The sequence below is a fragment of the Cnephaeus nilssonii genome (assembly GCF_951640355.1).
Source record: "Cnephaeus nilssonii genome assembly, chromosome: 18".
NCBI classification, from domain to species: domain Eukaryota; kingdom Metazoa; phylum Chordata; class Mammalia; order Chiroptera; family Vespertilionidae; genus Cnephaeus; species Cnephaeus nilssonii.
Window position 1 is genome coordinate 19,574,538 of NC_137089.1, and position 18,612 is coordinate 19,593,149.

Sequence of the window (18,612 nt, forward strand, 5' to 3'; positions counted from 1 at the left end):
AATTAATCTCTGTAGCTGGGAGTTGAGGTTATTAAACATCCTTCCCTTAGCTGGAAATGTCAGAGCTTTAGGTTCCTTATTGCTATTATGTCTACAAGAAAGAATTAAAGCTTTAAAATTAAGCCAATCAGTTGCACTTTTGCTTGGCAGCCTGCACCTTGGGAGAGAAACCCTCCCATCCCTCTCTGTTGTCTTCCCTACCTGCTTTCCTCTGATGACTTATATACCTCACAAATTGTGCACATATTTTAAATACAAGAAATACTTAATAAATAAGAATCTTGCATTACTTTGAATTGTCAATAGAATTAAAATGATATTGATATTTATTTACTAGAGGCCCGGTGCACGGATTCATGCACCGGTGGGGTCCCTCGGCCTGGCCTGTGGGGATTGGGTGGAAACTGGCTCTCCGACATCCCCCGAGGGGTCCCGGATTGTAAGAGGGCACAGGCCAGGCCGAGGGACCCCACCAGTGCATGATCAGGGCCGGGGAGGGACCACGGAGGGCTCCAGGGCATGTCCGGCCCATCTCACCCAATCCCAATTAGCCAGACCCCAGCAGCAAGCTAACCTACTGTTTGGAGCATCTTCCCCCTGGTGGTCAGTGCGCATCATAGCTACCGGTCAAGTGGTTGAATGTGGAATGGTCGCTTAGGCTTTTATATATATAGATTTCACCCATAAATATTTATTGTGGTTACTGTTCTAACCATTTGGACATAGTGGTGAATAAGAACAATATAATAAAATGAGGTTGAAGACATACATATAAAGAATGATAATTTCAGAAATTGATTAATTTTGTAAAAAATGTTAAACAGGTCAATGTGATAAAGAAGATAGGATGATGCAAGAACAAGACATACAGGCTAAATCATGTCTTCAAAGAACACTCCAATAATACCAAAAGCTATAACAAATACAGGTTGTATTCTTTGACTACCAAAACTTAATGACAACACCAAATTGAAAATTAAAATTTAGAAAAAATATTCTCTTAAGTCATTAAAATAACTGTAAGGACAAATAGGGAGATTAAAATAGTCATTACAGAATCCATAGAAAATAATGAAAATAACAAGCCCACTTATAAGATGCTACTAAGTCTATATTCAGAAGAATATTCATTGCCCTTAAAGCTTTGCTATTTAAAATAAAGAAGAAAAATTAAAAACCTGTTCTTTAGCTTACACAAGAAGATTGAAGAAGGTGCCAAGGTAATTTAATGGAGGAAAGTTTTGGATTAAAAAAAGATTCATGATTCACATTTTGTTCTATACCTAAAAAGTAACTTCAAGTGGATCATAAATCTAAATGTAAAACCTAAAACCACAAAGCTTCTGATAAAAGTAGAATAGTTTCACAGGTATAAACAAAAATGTATCAAATTTCAAAACATAAATATGTGCAGTTCATTGTATGCCAACTTTACCCTAATAAACCTGTAAAAAACCACTTTAGAAAAATTGAAAAAGAAACAGAATATTATGCAAAAATATTCAGTGTTTTATGTATAAATGTATTGCATTTTATACATATTTATTAGAAAGTAGAAATTAATGCCCAAGTGAAACCTGGCTTAACATTTCTGAAATAGTCCAAAGTAGGAAAAATAGAAAACTACTCTTAGACGGAAAATAAATAACTCAAATAGGGCCGAATCCTCTCAATCTATTCTTCAATATAGCCTTCACCTATAATTTCCAACCCTGGCCATACTCTCTAAGCATCAGCCAACTGAATTTTAACCATTCATTAAATTAAGTACCTTATGCTTGAAAGATATTTCTATCTTTCTTTACCTGGCAAAGTTCTTCTCATTGTTATCCTCAAAATTCAGACATCATCTTCAGACTTGGCCAACTCTCTCAGGAAGCATTTTTCCCTTCCTCTCTTCTTGCTGCCATTAGTATCTCCTCTAGTGCAGGAGTTTTTCTTCTCATCCTACATCTGCATTTGCATTTCTATTTACCTGACCTTTTTCGAGGCAGAGAAATTGTCTTCTTTATAATCATATTTTCCCATTATATAGGTATGACTCAAACACTAATTATATGTGGTACAAATGTGAAACACGAGATGCTGGATATAGGGTCGATTGCTCTTCAGTGTTATTGGTTTCTTGTGCCATAAACTCTTTGGCCAGGGACTAAATGACAGGTGTCTGAAGGCTGTGAGGGTTTAAGTTTGCCTGGGCACCAGTAAGAAAAGTAACTCTTAATGACAACTCAGATGGAAGAAACAGAGACTAAGACGGGCAGTTTTTCCATTTCTAATAATCATCTTATGCTGATACATCACAGGAGAGAAATATCAGTGGTCTTGTTTAGTGCAACGCTCCGATCTACTGTCTCTCTGGGAAAATTCGAAAGCGTCCTATTTTGTGAGTTGATTTCTTGTTCCAACCTGATTTGAAATATCTGCAGTAACACAGCTTGCACTTCTTGATGTGTTGGAACTGCTCACAGTTCATTTTCAGAGCAAGCACTGCAGCTTGGCATTGGAAATGGATTATAAGGAAATGTGTCTGATTATCATAATTTTATGCAACAAGACTAAGTATTTCCTGTCATCTTTGCTGATATCTTTTGTAAGTGGAGATCTAATTTGTTAAAGGAGATGGGAGCAAATAAAAATTTGTAAGTTTTAAAACTACTTAGGAGAGGGAAAGCAGGGATGATCAGGGTTGCTGTTTTGATCATTAAATGCTCCTCCAGGATTTTGTCATCTTTGGTAGGAAAGTCAGTTCAAGTCTATGAACATCAGATTCAGACACCTTATGTCTAAATGAGGAGAAATGTAAAGCTGATTTCTAAGACCTTTTAGGATATGACCCTCTAGGATGGGAGACGCACATTTTCCTCTCATCTAGTGGAGGGACTCTTGCATTTGATTCTCTTCATCTTGATCCTAATCAATTATTAATAAGAAAAATAATAAGAAAAAACTTATCCCTGACAGGGTTGCTCAGTCGGTTGGAGCATCGTCCTGTACACTGAAAGGTTGCAGGTTTAATTTCGGGTCAGGGCACCTCCCTAAGTTTAAGTTCAATCACTGGTGTTCAATCACATTGATGTTTCTCTCTCTCTCTCCCTCTTTCTCTCTAAAATCAATTAAAAAATCCCCTGGTGAGGACTGAAATAAGTTTCTTAATGAAAAATTATCTTTTGCTTCATCTTCACGGTTAGTGTTAGTAAGTGGCATTAAGTTCAACTTGGGATAAAACAGAGAATGCAGGGAGCAAAATATAAAGACTGTAACACTCACTCTGAACAGCTTTTCATTTTATGGTCCTAAGAAATTTCAGAATTGCACATCAGGTGTCAAAATTATGTATAGCACAGTGACTCTGGGAATTCTAAATGATCAGTGTACTGCTAAAAAATATTTTTCCTCTTGGGGACTTTTCTCATTAAAACGAATGCTTTCCCACAGTGATAAATTTTACATCTGGAATAAACTGCACATTCAGAAGTTAGAGAATTACTAATGGGCTTCAGATCTTTTTCTTACTGAAGTTAAGATGCTGTATTCAAGAGGAAATCTTTTAAGAGGGTAATAGATGGATGCTTGTGTTTGGAAGACAAATGAACTTGGTGTGAGTTGCTCTTCTGGAGTCTTCTCCGGAGCCTAACAGTTTCTAACTCTCCTGGGTCACCGCAGAAGACTGAACACCTGGGCAATGGAATTGAGTTATATGTTTCACCTTCAACATTAATAACCTGAATGAGATTTGCATTTTAGGATAAAAATCAGAACTGTCTCAGCCATAACATTGCTTTTTCACAGTGTTTGCAGCAAGTAAAAGATTTACATAGCATTTCAACTGTAAGAAAAGGTCAGGACGGTTGAAGTATTATTTAAATTCAGAAATGATTAAAAAGAATAAATGGCATTCTTTATTCAGTAGGTCAGGTAACTTGCAAAGGAAGGGCTCACGAGGCAACATGGAAAAATGATTTGTCTAAGAGTTTAAAAGCCTAACTTTTCCTATAGGCCTGGCCCTTACTTTAATATCCAAGGTGGTCTGCATGCCTGCTTTGGGTACTGATACCTCATCAGTGAAATGGGCTCATGGAATTATAGTTCAAGTCCAGTCTCTGCCAGTATTGATAACTCACCCATTCTTTTTAGGGAATCATTTTGCCTTTGACTCAGAGGCAATGGAGATTGACAGAAGGTTCTTCTTCTTATTAAATTGTTATTTTAAAATCAGAATATTAAGATATATTTCTAGAAGTGGGATCACTGGGTCAAATGCCAGTTCCATTTTTAGTTTTTTTGAGGAAACTCCACACTGTTCTCCACAGTGGCTGCACCAGTCTGCATTCCCACCAGCAGTGCACTAGGGTTCCTTTTTCTCCGCATCCTCACCAGCACTTGTTGTTTGTTGATTTATTCGTGGTAGCCATTCTGGCAGGTATGGGGTGGTACCTCATGGTCATTTTAATGTGTATCTTTCTGATGATTAGTGACATTTAGCATTTTTTCATGTATTTCTTGGCTATTTGTATGTGATCTCTTTGGAGAAGTGTCTATTTAGGTCCTTTGCCCATTTTTAAATTGGATTGTTTGTCTTCCTTTTGTTGAGTTGTATGAGTACTTTATATATTTTGGAAATTAATATCTTATCAGATGTATCATTGGCAAATATGTTCTTCCATATAGTGTGTTCCCTTTTCATTTTGATGCTGGTTTCTTGTGTGCGAAGGCTTTTTATTTTGATATAGTCCCATTTGTTTATTTTTCCTTTTTTTAATCTCTTGCCCTAGGTGTAATATCAATGAAAACACTGCTATGTGAGAGGTCTTATATTTTGCTGTAAATATTTTCTTCTAGGATTTTTATGGTTTCAAGAGTTACATTTAAGTCTTTTTTTTTTTTTTAAAATATATTTTATTGATTTTTCACAGAGAGAAAGGGAGAGGGACAGAGAGCTAGAAACATCGATGAGAGAGAGACATCGACCAGCTGCCTTCTGCACACCCCCACCGGGGGATGTGCCCGCAACCAATGTACATGCCCTTGACCGGAATCGAACCTGGGACCTTCCAGTCCGCAGACCGATGCTCTATCCACTGAGCCAAACCGGTTTTGGCACATTTAAGTCTTTTATCTATTTTTAATTTATTCTTGTGTATGGTATAAGTTGGTAGCCTAGTTTCATTTTTTTTGCATGTACCTGTCCCATTATCCCAACATAATTTATTAAAGAGACTGTCTTTACTCCATCGTATGCTCTTGCCTCCTTTGCCAAATAAATACTAATTGAGTATAATGGGTTGGGTTGATTTCTGGGTTCCAGCAATCCCACTTCAAGGAATATATCCTAAGAAGCCTGAAACACCAATCAGAAGGAATATATACACCCCTATGTCATAGCAGCATTATTTACAATAGCTAAGATCTGAAAACAGCCCAAGTGCCTATTAGACAAGTGGATAAAAAAGCTGTGGTACATTTACACTGTGGAATACTATGCAGCTATAAAAAAGGATATCTTACCCTTTGAGACAACATGGAGGGACCTGGAGAGTACTTTGCTAAGTGAAATAAGCCAGAGAAAGACAAATCTCACATGATCTTACTTGTATGTGGAACCTAATGAACAAAATAAACTGACAAACAAAATAGATCCAGAGACATGGGAGTATGCAACAGACTGAGGATTCTCAGAGGGAAGAGGTGGAAAAGATGGCAGGGAGAAGAGATTAACCAAATAATTTATATGCATATATGCATAATCCATGGACACAATGTTAAGTTTTTTTGGCCAGTGACGTGGGCTGTGAAAGAATCACAACTGAGAGAAGAAATGTGGAGAGAAAAATTTATTTTACTTTCCCTGTAGAGAAAGGGCAGGTGCATTGCTAATCAATACAAAGGGCTAGAAATAAACAGCTACCTGCTCTTTTAAAGCTTTGACTGCTGTTGCTAGAAGGGAGGTGGAGTTTTGAGCTGACATTGAGCAGACATCAGGAGGTTGTAGTTTGTTAGTTCTCCAGGAGACAATCAGGTCAGATGTCCTAGGGAGGTGTCTTATCGATATTTTTCCAAAGCCTGTAAAACATTCTTAGAGTTAGTGTTATGGAGGGTTCAAAAGAGGCTTGTTTGAAGGGGAAGAAGGGCAGGGAACTTTCTACTAATTATCCCAGCAGGGAGGAGGGGTATTTATGCAAGTACCTTATCCTGTCCCTCAGTTTGAACAGAAGGGCTGTTTGAATCAGAGGAGCTAACAATCTTGGGGTTTAATTAGCAGGTGCTTCTCATAAATTGTGGAAAGCCACTGCAAAGAAAAAGAAAGATCTTTTTTTCTCTTCCTGTCCTTGCACACAGACAATAGGCAGTGAAGGCCTGCGGAAGGGGTAGTGGGAAGGACAGGATCGATGAGGGGGAAAAGGGGGACATCTGTAATACTTTCAACAATAAACATAACTTTAAAAAAATTCAGGATGTTAAGCCTTGGCTGGGTGGCTCAGTTGGTTGGAACATCCACCCAATAAGCAAAAGTTGCAGGTTTGATCCCCGGTCAGGACAAGGTAGAGGAGACAACCAATGAGTGCATAAACAGGGGGAACAACAAATTGATCTATCTATCATCTATCTATCTATCTATCTATCTATCTATCTATCTATCTATCTATGTCTCTCTCCTTTCATTGCTGTACTTCCCGTCACATGCAGTACTTTTAAGTTCAACATAAAATAAATACTAACCATACAGCCTGTATTTAGAAGTGTGTATCAAAAATATAACTTTTTCTTGGAGGTAGTAGAGTATGCTAATTATCCACCAGAGTTCCTTTTATATTTAAGTCCCCCCAAAACCCGAGCTGTAATGGAGGTTGTCAATCTAGAAACAGAAGCCAGTTTAAAAAGCATTAAGAGGAAAAACAACAGCTGTTATAAATAGTGTTTCATATGCCATTTAAATATGGCATAAGTTGCTCCTGAGAATGAAAGGACTTGGGGATATAGGAAAATCTAGTAACACATCCACTCAAAATTCAAATACAAATTTCAGTTCAGTTTAGTTTTGCAGCAGTGTTTATGGTCAGTGATCAACACGGTTCTGGGCTTGGTGGAGGACCCTCCTCAAGAAAGCCCTCAGCGGAGCTTGCAGACTTCCACTATTACTACAAAACCAGTACAACAAACTGCCTTTTTATTTTAGAGAGCTTTTTGTGTGTTTTTTAATAACATCCTGAATCCTAACATGTATAATGAATATCCACTTATCCTACAGTTAAGCTGTGTTCAACTTCCATAATTCAAAACATAATCATGATAAAATGTATTCAGAGGAGAGAGAGATTATTGCCATAAGACACAGATATTTTGTTCTTAAGGAGAGATGTGAGTTTGTGCTTTAAGCTGAATGACCTAGAGGCTGCTCTTAAAATAAGGATTTAATTAAATAGACTAGGTTACCTATTTTTTTTTAAAACTGGAATATTAAAATTTGTAATAGATTATAGAGTAGAATTACAGATGTGGCAGTCATGAAAATTTACTGCTCAGATCTCCAGCTGCAGGGAGCATCACTGACTTCATCAGCAGACTTCCTCTGCTGCCTCAGTGGACCAGCCCTGCCTTGATGCTAAGACCACACTGCTTGTGAGCTGCTCTCAGCCAATGGCTGGGCGTGACCACGATATTAAAGCAAACCCATTCTTTCTAGATGCTAGGCCCCTCCCATCTGTTTTTGGATTAAGAGCTCCCTGTTGGCTTGGCTCAACCTTTCACTGAACTGCGTTGCTATCCGTGACTCCTTCTGCCCAATCCTCTTTACTCCCCCACCTCTTTCCACATGAATCATGGTGTGAAGGCTCATTCTTCCTCCTCCTGCTTTCTCTCCCAGTAAATCTTTTGCGTGTAGAGTAATCTTATCTTGGTATGTGCTCCTCAGTGGACCTAAACTCACACAAGTGATTATGGGAGTGGTGCAAGAACATGGGTGGTAGGATGACAATGGGGAACTAGCTCACTAAGCACTTAGTGGGTAAAGAAGATGCCACCTGGAGCAGATCATCCCCTGGCACAATTTGGTGGCTCGATAGCTAACTATTCTACCAGTGGTAACCTGATAAAACATGCCAGTGCATGGAAATGCCCTTGCAGAAGTGTGATGATTGAAATGTGTGGGAGATATGGGGGGGACGATGTTTATAATGACAACAGCCTTGGCTTGTTAGTGCTAAACTAACATGTATTGCCATCTGCAGAGGGGTAATGAGAATCTGAAAGCTGTTAGAAGCTAAGTGCGGGAACCAGGGGGCCTCTTTGGTAGCTTGAGAAGAGTCTCTAATCTTCTGAGTAGAAGAGCGGAGACAGATGTACAACAAAATGAAGATTTGATAGTCACAGAGCTCCAGAGACATTTGAATGCTCATCCTCTAAGGCATTCGGCATTCTGGATTAGAAACCTGGAACCCTGACACATGGACTGGGTCATTTGGGTTGATATTCCTAAGGAGGATAGCTCTTGAGATCCTCTGAAATCCTTAGAGATTGAAAAGTTAGTTCACCCTTTGCTAGAAGGCCTCAGGTGTTAAGACAACAGGTGTCCCCCTCAGGAAGTGTTCCTAGTTCCTTTCCTGGCTTCCAGGATATTTAAGGTTAAATCCCAGCAAATCGCAGCTGCTGGGACAGGTAAGGGAAAGACTATGCAGTGAATGCATCGTAAGAATTGGTTATAAGGTACCGGACAGGAGTCGTAGGAGTATGCCTGGGATTAGGTTCCCAGGGTGCTCTATCAAGGGGCTGGAATGCAAGATAAGACAAGCAGGAATTCATTAACTTGGTGGTATTCCCTGGCAAGGACCACAGGGATGAGACTAACTTCCTACTCAGTTGGCTGTAAAATCTTAGAAGAATTGAGAGCCAATGCTGAGCTCTCAATATGACATGATTCTAAAAGGAGACCAAGAGGTTACTTGGTGGCAATCAACGAACTACATTAAGACCCTCTGTCCTGGAACGGCTAGCAGTTTGCCTGTATAGGGATAGATACTATCTTGGGGCTATGAAACGATCCGTAGGCATTGAATTCCACTCAAATTATGTCTGACCAGGGGACCCCTTCCTAGTGGAGGAGTAGGTCCATGGGACACAGATTGTATCACATATTGCCATGCTGAAGCAGCTGTCATCACAGACTGCTGAAGCACCCTTTCAAAGACAGTTTCAGAAGTAACTCTGAAAGAATGAGTAGCATTTTTTCAGGAAACAATCCATGCATCAAACTGGAGACTTCCATATGATTCTGTGTCCACAGTGAGAACACATGGGCCTGCCCTGGTCACTGAACAGTGGTTAGAGCATTGTCCCAACACTGAAGGGTCTTGGGTTCAATTCCCAGTCAGTCAAGGGCACGTACCTGGGTTGCACGTTTGATTTCTGGCCTTGACTGGGGCATGTGCAGGAGGCAACTGATCAACGTGTCTCTCTCACCTCTCTCTCTCTCTCTCCCTCCCTCCCTCCCTTGCACTTTCTAAAAATCAATGGGAAAAATATCCTTGGCTGAGGGATTAACAAAAAACAAAAGCAAAACCCAAAAATAATTGGTCCTGGAACAAAGGAATTGAAACAGGAGTGGCCCTACATGCCATTCCCAATGACCCACTGAGGGGGACATTGTGCTTCCTTTCCCCCAACTCCAGACTCTACAGGGTTAGAGGACTTGGTCCCCAAAGGAGACCTACTCATGCCAGGGGCACAGGAGGTTTACATGTGCTGTCAGAGCACTTGGGATTCCATGCCAAGGGACCAGAGGCAGGAGTCATCATCATGGCTGGGATTAGTAGCTCCGATCAGCCAGAGGATATAGGGAACTTTCACACAGTGGGGCAGGAAGAAATACGTGTGGTCAGGTGATCCTTGGGTGCCTGCTGGCACTCCTTTGGCACACTGGAATCATGCATGAGTGGACAAGCTGCCGCAGTGTGATCTAGAAAAGTATGAATGCTGAGGGTCACCCCCTCAGGAAGGAGGTTTTGGGTCATGCTACCAGGCAAGCCACCCTGGTAGGTCATAGTCCCTCCTGAGACAATAGATGAAGGTGCAAGAAATTTGGAATGGAAAGTGGAGGAGGCTGACAATGAGTACCAGTCGTGGCCCTGTGAGGAACTATAGTGATGAACTTCTAGGTCATTCCACCAATCTTCCTCTTTTTTATAAAAATATTCTCACCCAAGGATATGTTTTTATTGATTTTAGAGAGGGGGAAGGGAGAGTGAGAGAGACAAATATCCATGAAACATGGATGTGAGAGAGAAACATGGATCGGTTACCTCCTGTTTGAGCCTCAACTGGAGATAAACCAGGGTATTTTTTCCATTTATTTATTTAATTTTTTAGAGAGAATGGAGGGGAAGGAAAAGGGGGGGGAGAGTGAGAAGTATCGATGTGAGAGAGACATATCCATTGGTTGCCTCCCGTTTGCACCTCAACCTGGACCAGGGATGGAGCCTGCAACCGAGATGCGTGCCCTTGACCAGGAATTGAACCTGCGACCCTCTAACCACTGGGAAAAACTGGCCAGGGCTAATCTTCCTCTTTTAAGTGTCTCCTCGGGAATCGTGGGGGAGCTGTTCTCAAAACCTTCATGGAGTAGTAGATCTGTAAGGTATAAAGGTGGACTACGGTTGCTATGGAAATGTACTGTTGAGATCTGCTGCTGCAAGGATCATAACTGACTGATGGTCCCTGCTGCCATCCCCTGATTCTACCACTGTGTTTGCACCGACACCATGCTGGCTGCTCCTACTGAGCATGGCAGGGGCTCTAAGGCAGGCTCATTCTAGTGAGGTATGTGTGATAAATAATATGGGTGACATACACAAATGTTTTATATATGTACATATATATATATACACACACATACACGTGTATAAAACAAACATTTTTTTCTATTATTTATTTAATAAGAACTTTTAAACATCAAAAAACCTGTTTCTTGGTTTAGTGATTGTGATCATTATTTCACAATATATATAAATATTGAATAACCTAAAACTCAAATAATGTTAAATGTCAATTATATCCCAATAACAAAATGAAACCTCAGGACTCACACGGAAAGTGTGCAGAAGACATGAAAATTCAGAGATACAAATCTATAATAATAAAAGTGTAATATGCTAATTAGACCAGATGTCCTTCCGGACAACATTCCAGACGAAGCCTGGGCTGCAGCCGCAGGATCGAGGCAGCCATCACGGCTGCGAGGGAGGGATCGAGGCAGCCACCGTGGCTGTGAGAGAGGGATCCAGGCAACTGCAGCGGCTGTGAAGGCTTACTCTTGCACAAATTTCATGCATTGGGTCTTTAGTAGCCATTAAATATATGGAATATGTTCTCTCATCATCAGATAAATTTTAAAGAGCTATCTCATGATTAAAAGAATCATAAATTGTATTTAACTTTCTTACCTTTCAATTTTGCAAAAAGTGGTTGAATTAACCCAGTGCTTTTGAGGATGTTAGGATGAGGGTAAACTCACATGCTATTTTTGGGAGTTAATTGTTATTTATTCACTGTTGAAAATTTGAGAAGGACAATTTCTACCAGTTGTCCAAATTTAAAATTACCCAATAATTTGAAATAATCCAATGGCTGGGAAGTGTTTATAGTTGCTTAAGTATAGGACATTGAACTACACCATTATTTGTAACTAGAGGCCCAGTGCATGACATTCGTGCACTTGGGAGGGGTCCCTCAGCCAGCCTCTGTCCTCTCGTAGTCTGGGAGCCCTCGGGGGATGTGTACATATATACACACATACACATGAGAGGCTCCCACCACCACCACTGCGCTTGCCAGCTGTGAGCCCAGTTTCTGGCTGAGCTGTGCTCCCCCTGTGGTAGCGCACTGACCACCAGGGGGCAGCTCCTGTATTGAGCGTCTGCCCCCTGGTGGTCAGTGCGTGTCATAGCAACTGGTCATTCCGCTGTTCGGTCGATTTGCATAGTAGCCTTTTATTATATAGAATAATAAAGACTTTCTGGAGACTGATACTTATTGAGTGCTTACTTTCTGTCAAACAATGTTTTAAGCTCTTGACATGCATTAGTTTATTTAATCCCCACAGCAATCCTATGAGGAGGGTAGTTTGTTATTCATTTTATAGATGAGGAAACTAAGGCAGAGAGGTTAATTCACCACCAGAGGTCTCGTTAGTGGTGCATGTGGGATAGAACCCAGACCATCTGGCTCCAAAGTCCATGCTCTACATCACCATCCACATTACTCTTCATAAAGGTGGTGCAGATTCACAATTGCTTAGCCACACTTTTGAAATTCACCTCTGAAACTGAAATCTCTGATTATAGCACACGATGAAAAATCTGACCTGATGGAATTAAATGGCAGCAAAGCCTGAAACGAACTAACACAAAGTTATTTATAGTCATTATTTATCCCATTTAGTGACATATTAATTACTATTTCACTGCAGAAGTATAAATGTAGTTGATTACAGGGTGATGTCCATGCCTTGCTGGGATATTTCATAATATACAGCACATACACTGTATATGGAAGGACTAGACAGATACTTAGGAGAGAAAATCAATAGTGATGGAAAATCAGGAAGGGCTGAGGGAAAGTGATGCTCCAAGAGGGACTCATGGATTAATAACCTGCCAACCTGTATTAATTGTGGGGGTTCAGAATGAGTTACCCCAAGATATGCTTTTGTGGTATGTAGATTGTTTTGAGCTAAAGGCAACTTTAGCTATGGGCTCAAGGGAAACTTCTACCCCTCCTATAACTACCTTAGAAGGAACTTAAATTAGAGGCCTTGCACATAATAATAGATTGGTAGACATAACCTTTTTTGACCTACCTGTTTGGCAGGGAAACTACTAATTACTGCACATATGCTCTCCCTGAAATGACCTTATGAAGCTTCAAGGTGTGTTAACCCATCCCTAGCTCAGAATGTCTCTTATCTCCCACTTTCCTTTTCTGAATTTCTCAGGCATGTGGGGTTTCTGACTCTCTCGTGTAGGAGAAGTTCCAATACATATGTATGTATTAAATTCGGTTATTTTCTCTTGTTAATCTGTCTCATGTCTATTTGATTACCAGACCTCCCATGAGATCATCAAGCCATTCACTGAAACAAAGGACATGGCAAAGGGATGGGTTTGGAGGAAGCATGAGTCCAGTTTGATGTGCTTTTGAGATATCAGCAGGGATAGCAAGTAAGCAGCGGGGTATATTGATGTGGAAGCCAAGGACAGCTCTCTGCTGGAGACTGAAATTTGTGTTTTAGAAGTAGGGAGTGTGAAAAGCCGTTGACATATCAAGTAAGACAGAACATTGTTTAGCCGTTTGTAGATTATTGACGGCTTTGGTGCAGGCTGTTTCCATGCAATGTTACGGGTGGAATCTTGGGCTGAGGTAAGGTGAAAATGGAGATAAGAAATACAGGCAACACTTTCAAGAAGTTTGACTCTTAAGGGTGAAGGGAAAAAAAAATGGTAAGTGGAGAAGGCTGTGAGGATACTGGGAAGATTATTGGGACTTGAGCGTGCTGAAGAGCACAAGATGGAAAAGACATAATCAATATGCAGGTTGGCACAGGGATCCAGCATGCTAGTGGAGGATGGGGGCCGTAGCCATGAAGAGGAAGAGGTATTCACTTGTTTTAGGTGGGAAGGAGGATCTCACATGTGCAAGTTCTATGTACACGTCCTAATGTGTGGAATAAAGGGGATGAAGAGATCCCATCAGATAGGTACAAGTTAGTGCCTCACGTTAAGGGGCGTGGGAGTGGGATGCACATGCAGATTTCACGAGAGGAGAACAGATTTGTTCATTGTGACAGATCATTAACGAGACCAGTAGAATGTTGCCATGCAGTTTTGAGCATCTGTTGAGATGAGAGTCAATGGCTTATTTTAGTACCAAATGGTAGCATTTTTTTTCCCAGCAAGGCCTTTTCCTAATATGGCTGTGAGGGTACAGGACTAGAAATATCCCCATACAGAGAGAGCTATGTCCTTTCAGCAGGCCTCTCCCAGTTTAAAGAAGATTACATCCCCAAACTATAGTTGTCCATTTCTAAATAACGATTGCGGCAAAAGTACTCAAATGAAATGTTCAGTGTAGACTTTAAACCAAGTTTGGGCTCAGAGTCAAGTGGTCTGGATTGGGATTCCAGCTCTGTATTTACTTAGCTGGGTGTCCTTGGGCAAATTATTCCACCGTCCTGTGCCTTGACTGCCTCATTTCTCCAAAATAAGTTAATTGATGGACAACACTTAGACTACTGCTTGCTCATAAGAAGGGCTCAAATGATGGGCCTAATGGATAGTAGGCGAAGGAGCCAGTAAACCAGGCAGTCTGGCTGCAGAGTCTAGGTTCCTAAGCAGAAAGCGAGGCTTCTCAGGGAGTTCCCATGTTAGCTGCCATTTTAAAATTTATAAATACCATCTGCAGAAATACGGCTTTTGGAAGTACGCTCTTATATTTTCAGTTTGTTCACTGAAAGTCAATGAAGAATAAGTACTTTATAACATGTATTCTGTAAGACTTTACTGGGTGATTTAGTGGCTCGACATTTCTGTAATAATACGCTACATCTAGATCCCACTCTACTTGGTGTCATCAAGAAAGAGAGAGAGGAAGAGGAATGGGGGCAGAGAAAGCAGGCTCTTAGGTGTCTGTGTCTTTTCTTAGAAGGACACTAAGCTCCCTGAGGGCTTCACCCTCATGAACTAATCACCCCCAAAAGCCTCACCTCCTTATGCTATTTTTTTGGGGTTAGGATTTCAGTATGTGAATTTGGGGAGGGGGGGAGGGGCATGAGCATTTAGTCCATGGCACTCCTGAATACTGTCTGTGAATTTAAAAACTTAAAAAATATATATAACTCATTAATGGGAAATAGAAAGTACCAAGAATAGTCTTGTATCAGGGTTACCTGCATTCTTTATTACTGTGGCATTAGTGTTGATTGAGTGGTTTCTTGGTTCTCTTAGATTTTTTTTCTGTACAGGTATTATTTTAGCTCTTTCTGTTCCTTTGCTTTAGAATTTTCCCCAAAGAGAGCTTCCTGGCATTACTTCTCTGCCTCCCCTTCCTCAGTTCTTAATATTTATGCATATTGCTAATTACTCTTCTAAACCTGATTTACGAAGATCTGTTTCCCTGTAAGGTAATCGCCTACTTTTCAAATGGTGACACAGAATGATAAAAATCTTGGTTTCCTTGAATACTCAGGGAATGAGTCACTCAGTTCTGCTTACAAGAGTTTTTGTAGGGGCATTTAGTAAACACTGGTTATTCCATGTTCAGTGTTTTAAGCATTTTAAAACAAATATACCATCAATTTTCTTGTGAATACCTGTAAAAGCATTCTTTCAGTTTGCCATAGAGACATTTTGATCTCTACCAGTATTTTAAAGATTCTGATTACTTCTTGGTAATTTATTATATCAGCATGATATATAACTTATATTTTCCTCATCCTTATTTTAATACATATATCATAACCTATGTTTCTATATCTAGAAATCTCTTTCTTTGGTGGGATGTGATCCCTCATTTTGCTACATATCAGAAACAATAATAATTTAAAGTGTATATTTAGTGCCATGGGAATAGTAGTATTCATTTAATATCAATGATTTGAAGCTAATAAAAAATGCATTCAATTTAAAATCATTTTGCTTTTAGACTTTGCTATTTTATGCTTAATTCCAATTTGACTCCTTCCACTCACCCGCTTTCTTCCCCACAAAAGACTAGAACTCGAACCACAGTTTTGTTGTAAAAGTTACTGAGAAAGAATGTTTCATCTTAATGTTTGGTGCTATGCCCAGTATGTGGCAAGATTCAATCATGCATGAAAATCAACATTATCATTACTGTCTCAACACCAATAATTTGAAGGAAGAACAACCCTTAATTTAAAAATAAAATTGAATCAGCACTAAAAATGTTGCTGTTGCCAGCATTCTTGTATGTCAGAACACTTTCCACATAATATTTTAAAACTATAAGTTATGAAAATTGTCTTCAGGAGAACTGATAAAGAAAAGAACAATTGTGAAGTTATTATAGGTAAACATGGGTAAAGTTTGACTATGTCACCATTTCAAAATTGTTATGGCCATAATGAAAAGGACATTCTTTCATTACCTATACTTACTATTATGGACAAAATTGAAGTAGTTTTCTGGTGATTATCTTAATCACCATAAAAGTAATGTATTGAGTTTCCATTGCATGTAGTATCCTCCTGGTGTTATACTTAGAGAAATATTTGGGTTTTAATTATTATAGGGAAATATTTATATATTCATTCAATATTGGGAGATTATATCTTTCCTAATTCAGTGATATCAACATCCATTGTTGATCATAGTATAAAATACAGCACTACATTCTTAGGTTTATACTTTAGAAAACTTTTTCTCAACAATAAAAAATGAATACAAGTAGTGGACACAATCTTCTGATTTCACTAAATCTCTTTATAATTTCCACAACTTTGACCGACTCCATTAATCACCTCCTCATTCTGGAAGCTTGAGACTCCGATGATTTTTATTATAATAACCTTCAGATTTCTCTTTTTATGTCCTTCCGGAGGGAGCGTCTTATTCTAGTGCCTTAAATGCAGCTGCCCCAGGAATACTTGTTGGTCTTCTTGTCTTTTGTGCACATTTATTCTCAGTGACTGTTACAGCATGAATTCCACAGCTTTAAGCTTTACTAAACTGTGTAAAGGACATTTTATAGATTTTTGCATTTTTTTCTTTTATCAAAAATTATGAAGACTTTCTATGTAGATTAGAGGTGTTCAAACTTTTTTTTAATGTAAAGGGCCAGAAAATAAATATTTTACATTGTGATAGGTATATGCTCTTGGTCACAACTAATCCATTTTAATTTTACCTTTGTAGTGTAAAAGCAGCCATGACAGTACACTAATAGTGGGCATGGCTGTGTTCCAATAAAACTTTATTTGTAAGAACTGATTTTAGATTTGGCTCACTGGCAGTAGTTTTCAGGCCCCTGGCTCAGATATAAAACACACTAGCTCCAATTTGTTGTGGTGTGTAGATAAAAATTGGTTATTGTCCCTTAAGATCAAGAGTCAGGAGCTCAGCAAATGCACTTGTTTTGGTCCCAGAAAAATAAATGTCTTGGGATAGAAACTTATCTACACAAATAAAGTCAGAACTTATTGAATGGGAATGAGTTTGCAATGACAAATTAAAGCCCTCCCAGCATTAAAACAAGATAAACTAGTGGGTTTCCATTTCCTTGGAGATTTTATATAACACAGTGGCCTTTTCACTCTGCCATTTTAAGTAATTACCATTAGCACTGAGGCTATTAATTCAATATAATCAAGGAATGTAAAGGTCAGCTAGCATTACACAGTATCCATCACTAAAATTTCCCTATATTTTCCCACATTTTACAATTGAGTTTTCTTGTCAGACTTTTCAATATTATTTTGATATTTGGCTATTCCTACCAAAATAAAATAGGATTATTAAAAAAGAAATAGCATTCATTCACATTAAAAATTCCACCTAATCTATTTTTCCTGTTACATTAAGCAGAAGAGGCTTTCATTTATTTCCAATGTACCCTTGCTTGGTATGGGTGAATGGAAGGGACATTATTGATCTCAGTCAGATTTAATGAGAACAGTTACTTGTTAGCTCATGTCCTTTTGTTGCCTTTTTCTTCTCTTGTCCAGTGACCCAAACAACCATTATAACGGACTAGCTTTGTACATTTATCATGTCCTTACCAATTTGGCTGCATTCAAAAGTTAAGCATTTTGAGCTTGCAATTCTAAAAAATGTACACACACTTTCACAGCTGATAACTCAATTTTCACTCCTTTTCAGGTTTAACTGATTTGAAATAATGGGTGAAGCCAGACTAAGCTTTGAATAAAGAAAATGTATCCTAAAGTTCCACTAGACTTTTCAATGGGGATACATAAAATATAAAGTTTATGATACAAACCCTGCAACAGTTGATGAATTGAGGGCACACAAACATGAAATGAAATGATTCTTAATGTTTTAATTCCATTGCTTTGCCTTATCAGCAGTGCCTATACCAGAATGGTCATCATTGAAAACAGGCATTGACAAAAAAAAAAAAAAAAAATTGCATTTCTGTAGATTCTTTTAAATTTTGAAAATGAATTGTATGTTAATAAACACTGACTATAATAATTCAAATAATTATTCAATATATGTATACATACATATATTTGGGACACCCTGTATATAATGTTACACTTAAAACATGATCACTCTCCAGCTCCTTAACAAGGAAATAAAATTGGAAATTATTATATATAATAAAAGGCTAATATGCAAATAGACCGAACGGTGGAACAACTGGAACCGAACAACCGGTTGCTATGATGTGCACTGACCACCAGGGGGCATGTGCAGAACATGGCGGGAATTGGCCGCAGTGGGATGGTGGAGCAGGTGAGCAGGGGCTCCAGACCAAGGCAGGACTCTGGTCGCTGTCATCAGGGCGAGCCTTTGGTGGTTACTGAAAATTCTTTGCTCCCATGTGCCGAAGTCCTACCTGGCACTCGCACCTGCTGCCCAT